A 19,109-nucleotide genomic window follows, 5' to 3' on the forward strand; every position below is an offset into this window, starting at 1 on the left:
AAACCGATTTTGTGTCTTTACATAAAATTTCGAGAAAAGCTAGTGGCCAAGTTGCAGTTAATTGCCAAGTAGTATGAAAAGTTTTCAGCAGGAATATCTTTTGAGTGAAAACTTTGGAATTTATAAACGTGTAGTGTGTGAAGTGAAACTTTTCGGCATAGCTGTTAAAAATAAAACACAAGTTCTTCCGTCTGGTTTAGATTTAACCCTAGACTTCTTTATTATGCATGTATATCCCTTTATTACTCATGTATCTAGGCTGCTTATATGTATTTTGTTACTATGATTGGGCAAAAGTTTATATCCGCACGTAAATGCATTCTCAACTTCTGAATATCTTACCTTAAGAAATATGATGCGTGAACTCTTGACATTTGAAGAATTATAAAGCAGCCACATTTAATTTTTTAAGAGAAAATTTCTTAATTATCTCGTGAGACGTAGTCTACGCGTTAAGTGGATTTTATTAGATACACGTTAGTCTAATTTTTTTTCACGATTTATAAACACCAGAATCACTGTATACAGTTGCTCACAGCCTGAGAGTTAAAAATAATCCTACTTATTATTTCCCGTAGAATTTCTAGTATAGTATAAATTCATCTCACAAGTATATAATCTTGGAAGTAAGACATGTGAATTTTCATTCTAACTGGAACATGTTAAGTTCTTTAAGAAACAAATAACTTTATATCATTTTTACTTGATTTAAAATAGGATAGGTAGCAGATAACAAAAATGCAAACATTTAAATGATTCGAAACGTATAAATGTACCGCTATGCTATGTTTCTCATTAAGGCATGGGGTTGTTTTACTATTCATTGATTTTATTGCAAAAATAATTTTTCATCAAAAGGTTTTTTGCTTCTGTTATAAATATTAGGATGGGGTGTAGCACAGGTAATGCAGCTTAGATGCTCATTGCCACGGCTACCAGATGTGATCATTCATAAGAATGGCTACCAAATGTGATATGACAGTCTCTCTGCACAGCATCTATGATATTTCAATTGCAATTCCTGACACACGATGGTGAATAACTTCTTTCATTATGAATAAATAACGTCAGCCGACCTATGGACATTCATGGCTTTAAGTAAAAATGTAACCATTTTTACAATACATTTTTCGTTATTAAAAGATATTCCATATCTTTCTGTACATTTCTGTGAGAACCATCATGCTACAGGTAGACAAACAAACTTAGGCTCTTACGAATGACAACGTCACTTACTTACAGAATAAGTGGGAGAAATGAAGGACATAGGGAATAGCTGCTATTACAAGTCAGTGACATCACGCAAGAGCAAACCTTGCTACTACCTGTACTTTCTATTTTATATTTGAATTGCTGAAATTTTTACTTTTTCTGTTATTTCTGGATCACCCAGTATTATATTCTTCATTTTTATTATCTTATTATTTTTTTTGGGGGGAAATGTTTTAATGAGCTTCTCGAAGGTCCAGTGCTCTTATACTAACAAACTCCGCTCTAATGAACCTAGTTTATAACAAACCACGGAATCTTCTTTCAATTTGGTACCATCTTATTTCATATTTACTTGGTGCTATTTTAGATGAGTATAGTGAACCTCCAAACACATATGCAGGTGAATACGTGAGAATAGGTCAGAACCCCCGGGTGACTTATATAGATTGATCGTGTGTTGTCCGCATCCCGCAACTGTCTAAGAGCAGCACACTCTACAAGAGCCGCAGATCAGAGATTTTCCGATCCCCACTACTAAAACACAGATACGTAGCTACCTTGATACTGTGGGCTACTATGCAAGGTACATAAAAGACTACGCCCGTATTGAGGCACCTTTGACAGACGCTTTGAAGGGGCAAAACAAAAAAGAAAAAGTATTTCACAAAAAGAGTGCGACGAGGCTTTCAATAAACTGAAGACCAAACTAGTAAAAAGTCCGGTTTTTTTTGCACCAGATTATTCTAAAGAATTTATTGTGCAGACAGATGCCAGCTTATATGGTGCGGGTATTGTGTTGTCTCAAATTCAGGATGGGAGGAGCACCCTATACTGTTTCTTAGCAAAACGTTTACTAAAGCGGAGCGAAATTATAGCACCATTGAAAGAGAACTAGAAGCCATTATTTATGGATTGAAGAAACTAAGTCATTACTTAGACGGACAAAAATTCAAGATCCACACGGATCATAATCCGTTGACTTTTTAAACAAAATGACGGGATCAAATTCTCGTTTTGCTCGCTGGGCATTGTGTTTCCAACAGTGCAACTTTGAAATTGTTCATAGGCCAGGCAAATTACACGGTAATGCAGATGGCTTGAGTCGTGCTTTAGTCTAGTAACTGAATATCACTAGTGGATACAAAGTAAGGTAAAAAGGAATGAAAATGGGTGAAAATGATTTTTGTAGAGTTTTGGAATTATTTCTGTGTAGATTCAAAATTGTTTGCATTGTGTATTTCATTTTCAAAAAAAAAAAAATTTAGAATTATATGTTTTATCTTAAGTATTAGCTTTGAGTAAAATTTGAGGAATATGCTTTGTATAAGGCAGACATTAGGAGTAGTTTAAATTATTTTTGTTGTATTTATGCTGTTATGTTATCTAGAAAAAAGTGCAGAGTAATGTAACTGGCTTCTCTATTATCACTTAAATGGTTACCACTTGTGTTTTGAAAGCAGTGAATTGTATTTAGGAATTTCTTTCCATAGTCAAGAAAAATTTCTTTATGAGGGAAGGAGTTGTGATAAGGTCACATAAAAGAAGAAGAGACTGAAGATTTATATGGACAAGGATGTCTCGTGAGCATAAGCTGAAAATTATTAGTCCAAAGGGGCTTTGTCCCTGAAGGACTATTGTTTTCGTTTTGCGATTTTGCGTCGGACTCATAAACGTCGGTTCACTTTTCAAACTGTTGCCACAAAATGTTAGAGTCCTGCATCATATTTGAAGAAATTAAATAATGAAAAATCTGCATAAATGATTGTCTATTTCTCGCATTGTGATAAAACAATGGTACATAGAGCCATCGAATTTTGAATGACGAAATCCTACTGCGAATATGGGCATCTGAAATCCCAAATTTGGAATTTGTTTTATTATATATTTTATATTTTGTAAAACTTTAACGAATTTTTGATTTACAAACTCAATGTTTTAAAAGCGAGAAATGGCAACGTTATATAGAAAAAAAAATACTTTTATCTCCAGCTCGCGAGACTGTGTATATCGGAAATTCTAAAGATATGCTTAATTTAACATTATTTTGCGATATTGCTCTTGAACTGAATTTTATGATTTAAGTGCAAAGAACATGTTATTTAATAAATAAAGGTAACACTCAAAACGTTAAAAAAACTCCCCTTTGGACGTAATTTAAAATCTGAAACATTTCAGATTTTTTAGTCCAAAGGGATTTGAATCCCGAAGGACTATTAGTTTCGTTTTGGCATTTTGCGTCGGACTCATAAATGTCAGTTCACTTTTCAAACTGTTGCCACAAAATGTTAGAGTCCTGCATTATATTTGAAGAAATTAAATAATGAAAAATCTGCATAAATATATGTATATTTCTCGTATTGTGATAAAACAACGGTACATAGAGTCATCGAATTTTGAATAACGTAATCCTCCAACGAATTTGAGCATGTGGAAGATCAAATTTGAAATTTGAAATTTGTTTTATGATCGATTTCCTAATTTTTAAAACTTTGACGAATTTTTGATTAACAAACTCAAGGATTTCAAAGCGAGCAATGGCAACGTTGTGCAGAAAAAACATTTTTATCTCCAGCGCGTGAGTCTCTGTATCGGAAATTCTGAAGATATGCTCGTTTTAAAACTATTTTGCGATATTGCTGTTGCACTGGATCTTATGGTTTAAGTGCGAGGAACATGATATTTAATAAAGAAAGGTAACACATAAAATGTTAAAAAACGCCCCTTTGGACGTAATTTAAAATCTGAAACATTTCAGATTTTTTTTTTTTTTTTTTTTTAACTTACAAATACGTTTTCAATAGTTGTTAAAATAGTCTTTATTAAAATAATTAAATCGTTGGCGATGTTCAAAACGCAAGCTCGAGAACCAAGAATTGCTCTCGCACGTAAAATGTATAGAATTTGATTTTAAGGATAAGATTTAGGTTTTTCTCTTCTGTATTGTATGTAGCCATTTTTTGGGGGGCGTTCAATAAAATTTTCATGTGATGTTCCGTCATTAGGGTTTTCATTGGAGTTCAACATCACACCGTTGAAGCATTAACACTACACCACAGCAGTAATAATAACTACATTACTTAGTAGTAATAATAACTACAGTACTTTCATTTTCTATAGCAGTAAAAATAGCTTGAAATTTATATAAATTTCTCTAGATCTAAAAAATGCAATGTACTTCATTCTCATAAAAGTTTAATATCTCATTAATTTAACTTCTTTTCTATCACCTCAAATACCTAAATCATCCAGATGTGCAACACGGTGTTGTTGTGGTAGATTTTCGTTTCGTTGCTACTCCAGTTGTCTGACGTAGCATTAAGTCCATTAGACGACAACTCCATTAGAAGTAAGTATAACCATTTTTGGTAAATCAGTATTATTTTCTCTAAACAATTCTTGTATTGTAGAAACAACTGTTAAACGAAGCACCAAATTTTAATTACATTATTCCGCCAAACGAAGTTTTATACTGGTTATTCCGTTGAAATCTACATTTTAAGTATACTATCAAACATTCGGCAATAGAAGTATAAGAACTTTCGCCGACAATTAAAGGTTGAAAATTAGACGCCTTGAACTTTTTTATAACGTCGGTTTTGATGACGGTATTAATGATATCTAAAAACGTGAAAGAGTAATTTTTACTTTACCAATTTTCTGAAATATTAAGATATTTTGCCAAATGATCCTTTATATCCGGAAAAGAGTGGAACAAAATACTCTTTTTAATTGCTATTAATGCATTATTAATTAATATCTTCGTTTCTTAAGAGGCGTATTGTTCTTTTGATGTTCATTCGTTCTCATTTAGTAAGGGTATTAATCCTATAGACGGTAGCAAAGTATTTTCGCTTCTTAGTTTTATTACACTGCCCATGTAAAGTTTACTATTTAAATTACGTTTTTAAAAATCCAGTTTCAAATATATTTCAGTTTTTTTTTTTTTTTTTTTTTTTTTTTTTTTTTTAAGAAAATTTTTCCGTTTCTATCGTGACAGTAAAAACAACCGATTTTCTTCGCCGTATGGAATATTTTTAATATAGGAATTTGCAATTTATTTTTGCTGTCTGGTGACCCCGTTTCAAGTTGAAAATTTCAAATATTTCATAAGCCATTCGATTAAAAATTTTTTGATGTTTTTCTTCATGTTATAAAATTTTCCGTGCTTTATATATATATATATATATATATATATATATGAAGATACAGTAAAATTCATGAACTTTCACATTTGTGAATAACGTGCTACGTTCTAGTCGCAATGCGTATTTTACTACATTACGAAATAGTGCAAGCACAGCAGCACCAATATCCTACAGTTGTATGGCATAATACAAGCGCGCGTATTAAATACCAACGAAGATAAAACGAATATATTTTGCATGATTTATTTTAAAAGCAATATTACCATTTATGAATATTAGTCCAAAAGGGCAATTTGCCCTGAAGGACTATTAATTTAGTTTTGGCATTTTGCGTTGAAAACTATAAAAGGCTACATCACTTTTCAAATCTTTGCCACCACATACGATTGCCCTGTCTTATATTTAAGGAAATTGAATAATGAAGAATCTGTATAAATGTGTGTATGTTTCTCGCATCGCGGAAAAACAACGATACCTAGAGGAGCCATCAAAATTTGAATGACGTAATCTTCCATAGAATTATAAGCTTGTGAAAGCCCTAATTTGAATCTGAAGTTTGTTTTATTATCGATTTCAAATTTTGTAACACTTCAACGAATTTTTGATTAAAAACTAAACCATTTCAAAGCGAGCAACGGCAGTACTGTACGAAAAAAAAATACATTTTTATCTCCAACGCGCGAGACTCTGCATCGAAAATTCTAAAGATATGCTCATTTTAAACTTAATTTGTAATATTGCCGTTGAACTGAATTTTATAGTTTGAGTACGTAGAACATGATATTTAATAAGTAAAGGCAACACACAAAACGTTAAAAAACGCCCTTTTGGACGTAATTTAAAATCTGAAACCTTCAGATTTTTTATTATTATTATTACCATTCTTAACTACTAGCCTGTTTATCAGTGCGCATGTTAATTTTTTTAATCTCTACATATTTGAAAGCCGTCCGCAAGCACAGGCGTACAGTTTAGAGGGAACTTTGCCGCGATCACCAGTAACCAGGTTCAGTTTTATTTTAAAAAATATATATAGATAGATATAGATATAAATATATATGAAATGTAATTTCTCATACATTATTTGTTTTGTGCAGCCGGGGCAACAGGAATGAGACAAATTTTGGAATATAAAGTGGTAGGTTTTTTTTTAGCATCCATCTCACAAGCGTTCTTATCGTACCTTGAGCAGAAACCCTACTTATACATATGTGTGCGTCACGAGGCTCATCCAATCAGCGATATTAATTGAAATCACGAGGTGACGCTATCTTCTCATAAGGAGTGTTCTTAAGGACTTTATGTAATATGACAAATTTATGAGTTTGGTGATTTGGCGGGCGCCAACAGGTTAATATATTTTATACTAAAGAAAGGATTTCGCCAAAATTTAGGAACAGGGATGCAATTTAGGTAGAGAATCGACAACACATTATTAAGCAATATGATTAGAATTTAATTTAATCAATTGATTTAAAAATATCATTACATATATATAAGTAAACCACTATTTCCCTATTTTGTTGAGCGTTTTTTTTGGGGGGGACGGAAGATTTTGGCTTGTCCCCTACAGAATATCATGTAGTAGAGTGTTTTCAGAATCACAGATCTGTTATTTTAGTGCTCATACTTGCAATATTGGTAGGCTCTGCGGTTTGGCAAAATGAATTCTGCAGTCGCCCGTTACCACATAGAAAGACATCACATCTCATATTTAAGAGAATATTATTGCTTTTACTCCACAAATTACTATTTTGTTATTACCGAATACTCTCGATTATCCGGGTTGCGGATTGATTATCTCTTGTGGCGGTGCCCACGCACCGACACTCAACGAGTGTGTAAAAAACAAACGCGCCCAATTTCGAACATGTTTTAAAAATTTCTGAATTGCATCTTTAGAATCTGTTTCAACGATTACCACGTATATTTGGTTCTACATATGAATAATATCGGTGATTGTATTGGCTGCCATAGTAAAGCTTGGTCATAAGTAAAACACTGGTTCGATCATAGAGATAGAGAAAAATTTTATAGAAATTGAATAGAATTCTACAGAATTCACTGTAGAAATTGTAATATTATCTAACTGTGAAGAAATCGAGGCAACAATTGAAGCTTTACTCCAAAAAATGTAAAATGTAATATTCTTCGAAAATGTCGATAGGAAAAGCATCGAGAATTGGTTTGTTTGGTATTCGACTGAGTTGGACTTTTAATACTTGAGTATTGCGGATATCGTTTCAAATATCACAAGAGCAGAAGCGGCATTAGAGTGATACTGAAAAGTGGAAAAGATACTAAAGATTGCATTAGTCCAGAAATAGCAATGATTTCTGCTGAAACTCTGTTGGTTTTCATTGACCAGATGCCTTTCGATTACAACGGTACACTTCTAAAAACAAAGAGTGAAATTTGACAGCTGTTTTAAACGTTCTCAAAAAGTAAAATTACTGATATTTTTAAGAAATAAATACATAAAATATGCATGCAAATTGATAGTTTGGATTGTCCTCTTTTATCCTTGATCTGCTTCCTCGGCATTAGCCTGGATAATCAAAAATATACTGTATTTTAAATGCCGTTTGAGCACTTTGACTTCTCTAATGACCGAAGCAAATTTTAACGAGTTTTAGAACAATCTCAACGCCTGAGATAATACTTAATTATGTTTTGTATTTTGTATCCGTAGCTGTTGGTTATGTGGTTGAATATAGCATAAACTTTGATTAACGATATGTGACTTCAAACTTCCTCCAGTATGACTGGCTTAAGTCTGACGGGATCTCTGGCAATGGCAATTTGGAATGTTTACGAGAAACTATACGTAAGTACCAAAATAATATTTTGAAAATGGTACTGGTGAAGATTTCATAAAAATAATTAAATAACAAACAAATACATAACTAATAAAATAGAAGATAAGTTTTTTAGTTAATCTGTTATATGTTGCAATGAATCATTTGTAGGATAATGTTCAGAGAATTTAATATCGGTGGGAATTAAAAGCATTAATCAGAGTATTATGGGATTAATAAATTTCTTTCCTCTAAAAAATTGCTCTGTTTATTCTGTTTAATTTTTTCCTTCTGTTTTACACAAAAGTAAAATAAACTGCAAATTCTCTAAGCTCATTTTACCTTAAGTCCCCCCCCAAATAATCCTCCTACCACCTTTTTCTTTCTTTCCCCCCCCCCAACGTTGCGCTTTAGAGAAAAACTAATGAATCGGGATACATTTGCAGACTATTAGTTTACAGACTTTTACAAATTTTAAAAATGATATGTTGCTCCAAAATTAAAACTATTTTAATATTATGAGTACTTTCTTTTAATTGTAATTTTATTTTACTTTAAGGACTACAAATATTTAAAGGAAGTATTATATATTATATTAGATTTTATTTAATTTATAGATAGGTATTTTTCCTCTCGTTAAATTTTATATAAGCAAATAGTCTAAAGTTACTTAAATTGGTATGTTTTCTTAATACCTTCAAAGAAAATTACTTTTAGGACTTTTGTTATTAATATATCACATTATAGTTAAATTAACGGTAGTTCACTCTTCTGTCTCACTTTCCTATAGAGGAACGTGAAGGCAAATAGCATTGGAATTTTTGGAAAATATTTTTATGTTTGTTTTCTGGAAATATATCTTTACTGATGCAATATCTCTTTCCATTCCTCCGGATTGTTTATGTTTGACGAAATGGAACTCAGTTTAACATGTGTGTTGAAATAGAATCATATAGATTCTCAGTAATACTCTCAGACAGAAGCTTAAATTTTACAGAATTTCTTTAAGAAAAAGAAAATATGAATTTCATGAAAACAAAAATGCTAAGATTAATTCTTAAAGCGCCGCTCAATTCTTGTAGAATTAGGATTAGATATCAGCTCAAAGTCGTCATTTTCTGAGCAGCCTGGGATTAAGATATGTCCCAGATTTATCCCACTGAACTCAGCTAAAACTCGACTGTGCATTAAATTTATTAAGTAATTTTCTTTAAAATATTCTAATAGTGAACGTTTTTATTCAGCTGGGTATTACGAATGATGTAATTAGTTATATAGATTACGTTCATTCACAAGTATACTTATAATAAAAACAAGCTTAAAATCCTGAACTTCCCTTCCCCCCCCCTTTTTTTTATGTGTGTGCTTATTAAGAGATTACATTTTTAAAATATTCTTGTTAATTTACTATAACTTATCATTTTTAATATATAATTTTCTATGAAGGCTAAATCAATCAATTTTGATTATCTGAACGATGATGGTATATAAAATTTTTAATTCATTTCAAATCACAGAATGATAATTTCCATTTACAATCAATTCGTGAAATTTGTAAGTATGTTAAATTTGAAATTTGTATTCGATTTGAGACATAATTACTGTTTCTGAAATGCCTTCAGTTCATCGAAACATCTTTCCGATTAACAACTCAATGCACACTTTTTTCAACTACTTCATTTTTGATAGCTACTGAATATTCTGTAGATAAGTTTCTCGAAGTGGTTTTGACAATACGTATTCTGTTTACAATCGAATAATTCCATCTCTCCGCACATTTGGGAAGCCACCTTGGTTTCCTTACTTCTATGTCCAACATTTGTGTCAGACAAAAAGCTATTATTTCAATCGTAGAAAAGGAGCACATTTTGTCAGAAATTTTAAAAACAAATATAATGTCTTTTTACAGAAAAGAAACCTTTAAAGCTGAAAATCTTATTTTAAATAATATAATTTATATAATTTATATTTGTGTGATACTGAGGGTAATTATTATTTTAAATTTTCATCAAGTAATGCAGAAAAGTTGATTACTTGCATCCAATACTTAAAAGTTGAAAAATCAGGTTTGAACATACTTAGTTCTCCTTTTGATTAATGGTGCTTCTGGTCTACGCAGATTCCATAGAGATTTCATATATAATTCATAATTCTTTACATTTTCTCGAAAAAGCCTGACCTTCTATAAGGAACTGAATAAATGCTCTTTTCTTTTCTTGATTATTAAAAGAAACTGATTGTCTCGTTAATGTACACTTTTACATATCATTACTACTCAAATATTAAATCCTTCTGAGATCCATAGGGTCACCACGCGTCGAATTTTTTTCTCCCTATCCAATGATCATTTTCCACGCACTTATCAAACTTACCAATACCAGGTCGATCACAGTTAAAAATATCAAATAAACAGATTCAAGAGTGAATTTTAAAACTAAAATAAAAAATAAATCTAATTTTGAAAACAAAAGTGTAGGTAGACAGGTAGATCGCTGACAGCATTCCAATATGTTTCACAGAATTCATGTCTAATGATTTAATGCTGTTACAACTTCTTTAGCTATAATGTAACACATAAAAGAAAAATAAAATCACAATAAATAATGTCAGCTTAGAAAGGTACTTCAGAAACGCTGTCAGGAGATCTAGGAAAACATTTCACTAGCTCAAAAATTAAGAATATAATAGGATAATAAAAATAAATGAAGAAATTAAAAAAAATTACATAAAATTTCTTCTTAAATATTTTGTTATGCATGAAGTCCTTTACGCTTTCTTGTATATGAGGGTTAAAAGGAACAATTTATTCAGAGGAAAAGTTTGCTTAGTTTGCCATACAATTTGGTTTCTTTGGAACGTTCTCAACTTAAAACTAAGCTTTTTCCTCTATTCAGTTCGTATTTCAATTTGCAATATATCTGGTTATAATAGAGTAATCAACAAGCCTTTATCTTTGAGGAAAGCAGAATTTCACTAACTACAGTGTAATGAACTAGTTATACTCATAAACGCAAAACAATTACCTAGAACTATAATTTTTTGCAAAATGCGAAAGAAATATGCCCATATTTATGGAAATGGGAGATACGAATATATTTAAACTTAGTTAAATTAAAAACTTATAAAACAGTTTAATCTTCACTCTGATTCATAATATTATACATTATGAAACGAGAGTCATGCATATTTAAAAGAAACATAAGAAAGTACGATCAAGAAGTTTTCTGAAGGCTTTGTCATGTTCAACAGCAAAATGTGCAAATGTACGTGATTTTACTTAGCTATAATAAAATGCTATCTGAAGAGATATGGTGATTATTTTACATGTTTAACTTTGCTATAATAAAATGATATCTGAAAATTTATAGGATAATTTTTATGTTTATTTGCACCAAAGCTAAATAAAAGACAGAAAAGACATTGAAATGAGAAACTGAAATAAATTTTCAAGTGTTTAGCTTCTAATAGCCTAACTTGAAATATTTTCTGAATAAAAACTTTACGTGATGAGTGAATTCTAAATATAGGGTTAAAACTTGTATTTATTTTACATGCATTATAATGAATTTTCCTAACATTTGTCTTCATTGTTCTAGATAAATGACTTTGCTTGACCTTTAATTATTTGAAGTGCTGTCACTTTCAATTACTTACAAGAAAAAATTTTATGTTTCGCTCATGGTAGAAAGCTGGCTAGAGTAATTAATGCGAACATGAAATATTTTTCATGAAGCCTTACTTTAGATTTGGATAAAATATTATTTCCTTGGTATCATTATTTCTTATTTCATGTAGCATCTTATTTCCTCTCGAGATAGTTCTTTAACTCCTAATTTACACATATTTTATTCTTATGACACTCAGAATTTTTTTTTTATCTTCTCACTTTTGAGTACTTAACAAATTGATTTTGAGTAATATTTATATAGCTGTTGTTAGTTTGGATTACTGTTCTAAGTAGGGCGAAGATAATAGCTTGAAATTAAGAAAAATTCATGCTTAATTTTTGTTTCATTTTGTTCTCAGAAAAATTTTCATTTCTTTACGTAAGAATATATTTAATTAATTAAGTATAAATATCAAAAGACATGCTCAGTAAATAATGATTTCTTATTAAACATACAAAGATTTTTTCTGCTAATTAAAATACAATGTAATTACTTAAGTACTCTTCTTATGAAATGTATATCTGCTCATGTTTAGCATAAGGGAAGTAAAGTATATTTAAAATGTATTTGTGATTTAAAATATTTCTGTCTTAAAGGAGTTTTCTTATTTTAATGATAAATGATTAATTTACCATATTAATATGGATGAAAAATTTGAATTAGTAGCAAAAATTTAGTGATCAAATACTCTTCTGTTTTAGAAATTTCGTATTCAATTTTCTCTTCTGTTTTAGAAATTTCGTATTCACATTTGCTTTGATAATATGTATAAAATCTTCTCATATTAATGTACAGTTTACGCGTTTGTCCTTTCAGCATCGGAGATGAACAAGTGGAGAATTATAGTATCCGTTAGGAATTCTATATATTGTATTAACTTAACTTTCTTACTTTTGAACAAAACACTACATTTAAATATACCCGTTAAATTTGGCTACAAAATACTTCTATCGGTGAATTATATTTCCCTAATGTACATTAAATCCATCAATATTATTATATTTTTCAATGAAATAAGTTAATAATTACTTGCATATTTTCAAATAGAATGTAACTAAATGAACTAAAGTGTAATCCTTTTATGAGTTTCCTTATTTCTTCCTGTTTTAATCTCAAGAGATCTTAATAAGCTTGGATAAAAAAGTAGGGGAATTTTATGGAATTCTAGCCATATAATTTAATTTTTGGGGATTATTTTATGCGTCTTTATAATTTAGCCTTTTCAAGCTAAGTGATTATAGCAAATTTATCAGTTACTTGGCTGGAAATAAAATTTTACACTTACTCTTACTTTTCTCAAAATTACATTTCAGAAAATAATTACAGAAATGTTCCGGATTAAAATAAATAATAAATAAAAATTGTTTTTGTAGTGCAGTATAAAAAGGAGGAAAATATATTTAGAAAGCGGAAAGTATTTGCAATAAACTCTAGTTTAATTTGTGCTTTTTCAAACCATATTTATATTCATTTTGTACATGATCGTTTTAAAATAGTTAAGGCTGTATGCGTCCACTAGCGACTGAGCGGTAAAAGTCGCTTAACACTGGCAATTCGATCGCGGCTCGATTTTCCAGGCGCACGGGTTGGCTACATGGGAGATTTCTTGGTTTTCGTCATGTCTAACACGGATGCGAGCCAGTTTCTTTTAGAAAGTTCTCTACGAAAGCTTCCTTCTCCTTAAAAAATGACCCTCACGAGCTTTGGCATAATTAAATGTGCCGTAGCATACCTAGATCTGTACTTTGCTATCGAGTAAACTTGCTTTAAAACTCCAAATGGATAATTACACGCTCAACCTCTAGCTTCATGCTTCTCTTCTTGAAAATTACATTTTAATTTCTATTTTTTTTAATTAAACAGTTAAATTATTTCGACAGAAAGAAGGAAAACAGCCGATGATTTCTATACCAAAAAAGTGATGAAAGGGAAGAGACCATACGTTTTAAATTTTTTAATATCGGATCATTTCTTGCAGCAGTATTTAAAAGATTTTTCAAGACCTTATATATTATTTTAGTAATTATGTTATTGATTAATCGTAAGAATACTAGAAGACAAAGGCTGATCTTATTAAACAAAGAAGACATTTTAAATGATAATTTTTTCTACAAACTTATCTGTTGTTAATACAATAGGAAGGCCTAATATGAAGACAGGATCATATTTCTTGTGAATGCTTGTTACTGATGCGTAGCAACGTAATTTTAAGTTTCCATACTGTTGTGCAATTTGAATTTTTTCACAACAACTCGCTAATCATAAGATCCTCAAACTTCAGTCGCAGTTATATTTTCCTATATAAAAACCTATAAGTCTATCTTATTTCATTATTATTTTTTGTTGTAAATGTATTTATTTCACTTCCTTCTAATTTACATTTTCTCTTTTTTTTACTTCATGTAACAATATTTGGTAATATTTTGATATTTAATGTGATTAACAGCATTCGTTTTATGTTGTGAAATGTTAATATCGTACAATTTATATACATGTTTTTTAGTTTAAGATTGAATGTGCAGAATGGAAAGAGAAAAAAAAATCAGCTTCTAATTCAAAACATTTTTACATGCGCCATCGTAAAACCAAATTATATGTTACCATGTAAAATAACAAATACGTTTTTAAATCATAAATTATTGCCAAATATTTCTTTTGGAATATTTTACATCTCTTCTTTTTTATTATCTGTTTCATTAAAATCATTCTAAAATGCTTTAAAGGTCTCTTCAAATTCTTAGACCATATGAATTTCAGAATTTTTCCGATATGGTTTAAAAACTGTTAATCATATATATTACTGCTTTCTTAAAGCTTACTCAGTCAGTGTTTAGAATAAATTAACATTTTATTATTCGACTAGAAAGGTAATTCTTCCTAAAACTGGATTCGGTTAAGCATCGAGGGGGGGAAGGCATTTCATGTTTCAATATCCTTATAGCTACTTGATTGCTTTGGCTTAATAATATTGTAAAAATGTGTCATGCAAAATATAATGACGATTTTATCATTATGTTTAAGGTGATGAGTCTTTCAGGATCGCTTAAAAGAACATTAAGAATTACATTTCCTGAGCTCTTTTTCACCCGTTCATGAATTTCTGAATGCCATTCCAAACTACCTCGGAGAATTTAAATGTCTTTAATATTATCGTTTGGATGATCGTTGAGAGCAAGTGAGCAGTTATATTTTATTTAATCCATTTACAGAAAACGATTGGAAGCAATTCCCTCGGAAACCACCTACCCCCATTTGCCTTCTCTTTCCACTTTTCAAACGATTAAATATACGAAGATTAATAATAAAAAAGAAATTTAAGGGAAAACTTCTGAAAATCGGTAATATTTATTATTATATTTTTGTCCTTTTCTGCTATTTGCCATGCCATTAACAACCCCCAAATGTCATCGTCCAATCATCGACCTCCCTTAATCCTCCAGTGACGTCATCAATCCATTCCCTAAATGATCATCAGCGGTGCTCTGCGGAAATGGAAAATCCATAAATCCCGCGCCTTTAGTCGGCAGTGTTGTACAGCCCCCAGCGCTTTTTATGCCCTGTTTTTCGGTTTCCCTTTCGTGGTAGGATGCAATGACCCATTACTACATCCGTTTACTGTTGTATGGTCAAAGCACCGATGTAAGTTTTACCTCAAACTACACGATTATCAGTGATGAAAGCTTTGCGGTGGCGCCAACAGATGTTGCTGATATAACAGCTGGCCACATCAATCGACTGCTTTTTTAAGCGAGCCTTACTCTCGAAGTAACCATATGTAGAGAAATTTAGAGCAACATCTAATGCCCTAATGCAAATGTGTGAAAGATCAGATGTTCCTCAGAACTTTACTATCACCGAAACAATCTGGGAAATATCAGATATCGTGAATGCATTCAAAAGAGTTGCAAAAACATAAAAACTATATTGCAAAGAACTACTTCCAAAGAAAGGACCTAAACTAAATATTGTTTTCCTTCATTAATAATGGTCCAGATATTTAAGTGAAAGAAAATATTATTCTGCATTTTAACACAGACAGCGTTTTATGTTCTAAGATACAACACTGAAAACACCGTCTTGAAAATTGTTCAGTATGAACAAAAGCATACTTTTCTTAAAGCCCTGATGCAGATAACATTACATCATGAAAGTTTTAGCATAGATATGTTGCTTGATGTGCCTAGTGCTTTGGTGAACTCTAGTTCTATTATAAGTAGTATAGGAAAAGCTTAATATTGTTTAATATCATTCCTAATAATATCAACAACAAACAGTAATCAAACATAAGTTGCAGTAAGTTAGGCAGAGGGCTTTCAAAAGTAAATAAATTTATTTGTCTTTCTTGTCCGAAGACACAGTCCTTACTCATAGTAAATTTACATTAATATTCACGGTAATGCTTTTTTTTCATAATGAAACCTTTTTTTCGATTATGTTATTATCTAATGTTATTGTTCCACACCAAAAGAAATTTATGAGATATTTTTTCCAATGTTAATTTTTCTTTCCTATTACAAAATTTGAATCCCATTTGAAATGATCGGCCATTTCGCTCAATTCCATAATACATTTGCTTCTCTCCTGTTTTGGTTTTGATAGACCTGTTAAACATAAAAAAGTAATTTACTTTTAATAAAAAGAATGATAGTTCAAAGAACATTTTTAATTTATTTTTTTTACATTAATGTTTACTACTTGTGTTCATTTTTTCAGTCTCAAACTACGCGTCAAGTCAAAGTGTAAAGTGTTCGTGGGAAATATAATATAGCTTTAACAAGGAAGATGTATGTATTATTATGCACTAAAATTTTGAATTGAATGCGCAAAGCTAAATGATACGAAACTTACTGAAAAAAAATTTTAACAAGTTCCCTCTTCTTCGAGTATTTTGATTCATTACATCGAGTATTACAAGTAAGCGACATCAAAATATTAACAAGTCTATAAATTAATCCAAAATGACTGTACTTGCAAAGTTTCTCTCTTTTTATCCATTTAACATGGGCAATTTAGCATATAAAATTTTGCCGCATGAGTATCGAGTAATTTATATTTGTATTTATATCTGTATTAGGTTCTATTGAAACGCACTTTTACAACAGTTGCTTAATATTAACTCAAATTTAAGTTAAATTTTGTCTACATCTTGTATTTATCCAGTGTGCTTCTCGTATATATGTTATCATGCATGGACAGCAAATGCCACTGCATTTCCTAGTTGTGGGCTATGGAATGGCGGATTCGAGTTACTTGCCGCTCGCTCGAACGTTCTATGAACGTTACACATTCTTATCATATGATATGGAGATCACGAAAATTCCACAAAAAGAATTCGGAGCTAGAATTATAAAGCTGTGTCATAAATTGCTGATATAATCCTTAAAATATTACATATGCATCTTGGTTCTAGAGACCAATTATTTATTAAAGCAATAGAGATAACAAAATGCATTTTGAAGACAATATTGTAGGCACAAATATGAAAATAATATTACCACTACTACTACGAATAATAATAATAGTTTCTATCAATTTTTTATATTTAAACATAAACCTGAAATTGGCACACTGTTATCTTTAAAATTCGAAATGATAGCATATTGAAAAAAAATATACCCTTTTTTCCCCTTTAAATTATAAGAAATGGTTTACGTGCGTGTGATATAAAAACTAGACAGCAGTTGTGCAATTCCATATTCTGCGAACAGAAATATGTGAATATACTAGGATAAAGTATTTCAGATATCTTATATTGTACTATTTCTTTAAAAAAATATACCGTTGGTTGCAATGAAATAAAAAAAAATTATTATTTTAATAAAATTTTAAGAAATAAAGTGTATAACTGATACACATTTCTAAGTTTAGAATTATTTGTGATCATAAATGAATTTTGAATCAAAGAATAGTTACAACTAGGGTACTTCGATAGGTAGAGTTCCACCAGCGGCTGAGCGTTAAAGTCACTGAACACTGGTAGTTCGATCTGGGGTTCGAATCCCTTCGAAAGTGTTGGCTGCATGGGCATTTTTTTTTCCATGTAATCCCTTAAAACGTCCTCCATGAAGACATCCATCCCTTTAGGCAGATAGCTCTCGAGTACTTTGCCATAACTAAATAAACCAGTTGAACTAAACTTACATGCATAGATAGAATTAGTAAATTATAAATACTGAGAACACCTCTTCTACTCCAAAAGACAACTATGCTTAGCTTTCCGGTACTAATCTCCATAAAACGCAATATTGTACTTATTTTTGTATTAAAAAAAACGCATTTGATATTTGTAAATAGCCACTATGCGTATTTTGTAGTATTTTGGAGTAGTTGAATGCGTATTTTGAAAGTATTTTGGAGGCTTATAGATGTTAACATTTTCTTCTACAGGTGCCATAGATCCGTTACTTGTTATCTCAATTACATAATGTATAGAAATACAGGTGTCTTTTACAGTGATCGAGTTAGCTAGTTAAAAGTGCGATATTTTCAGGTGTCCTCCAAACCCAAATTCTTCCTTTTTATGAGCAAAAACTAGTATTAAGAACTGTAAGATTAGTTATAATATTTTATACTATCATTTGGGATTTCTTAAAACCTACAGCCGTAAACCAAGGATTATAGGGCCTAGGCTCTGATACCTGATTAATTATTATAAACCTCTAACATGTTATTAAAGGGTACATATTATTTTAAATGAATCTTTTGGCTGTAATGATAAGAAATTAACTTTTGTATGTCAAATGACACATAAAAGTTTTATTTTGCACGGAGTGGAAATCGTTTCATATTTTGCAGGAATAAGATCTACAAAAAAGGAAAATTGTAACACATATCACAGCTAATGCTTCAAAACTTTTTATAGTTTTTTTTTCACTTTTTTTTCCTATACTACGTGTATATTATAAAGTCATGAAAAAACCACAATATTTAACATTTTGATGGAAACATCAACTTTAATTTTTAAATGCTCAGGAAATTATTAGCCTGGAATGCACATTTCTTTCTTTCATTTCACGGTGCATGGCTATGGTTAACGCAATTAAGAAAATGACGAAAATTTTCCACCTTTTGACAGAAACATGAGCTTTAGTCTGGAAACATTTGACGTTAATTATATAACAAATTTCTGACATCCATAAGAACCAAAAGAGAAGAAACATTTTATAAACAAGGAAGGTTCAAACTATTTTGCCATGAAAACAAGTAACATAGTTTGGTAACTCAATATTTTAATCAGTGTCACGCATATTTGTATACAATTTTTCTCTTATATTTCTTTTAATGTT

Source organism: Stegodyphus dumicola, chromosome 4 (genome assembly GCF_044657685.1).
Source record: "Stegodyphus dumicola isolate Sdum_Otavi_A_Nest chromosome 4, ASM4465768v1".
NCBI classification, from domain to species: domain Eukaryota; kingdom Metazoa; phylum Arthropoda; class Arachnida; order Araneae; family Eresidae; genus Stegodyphus; species Stegodyphus dumicola.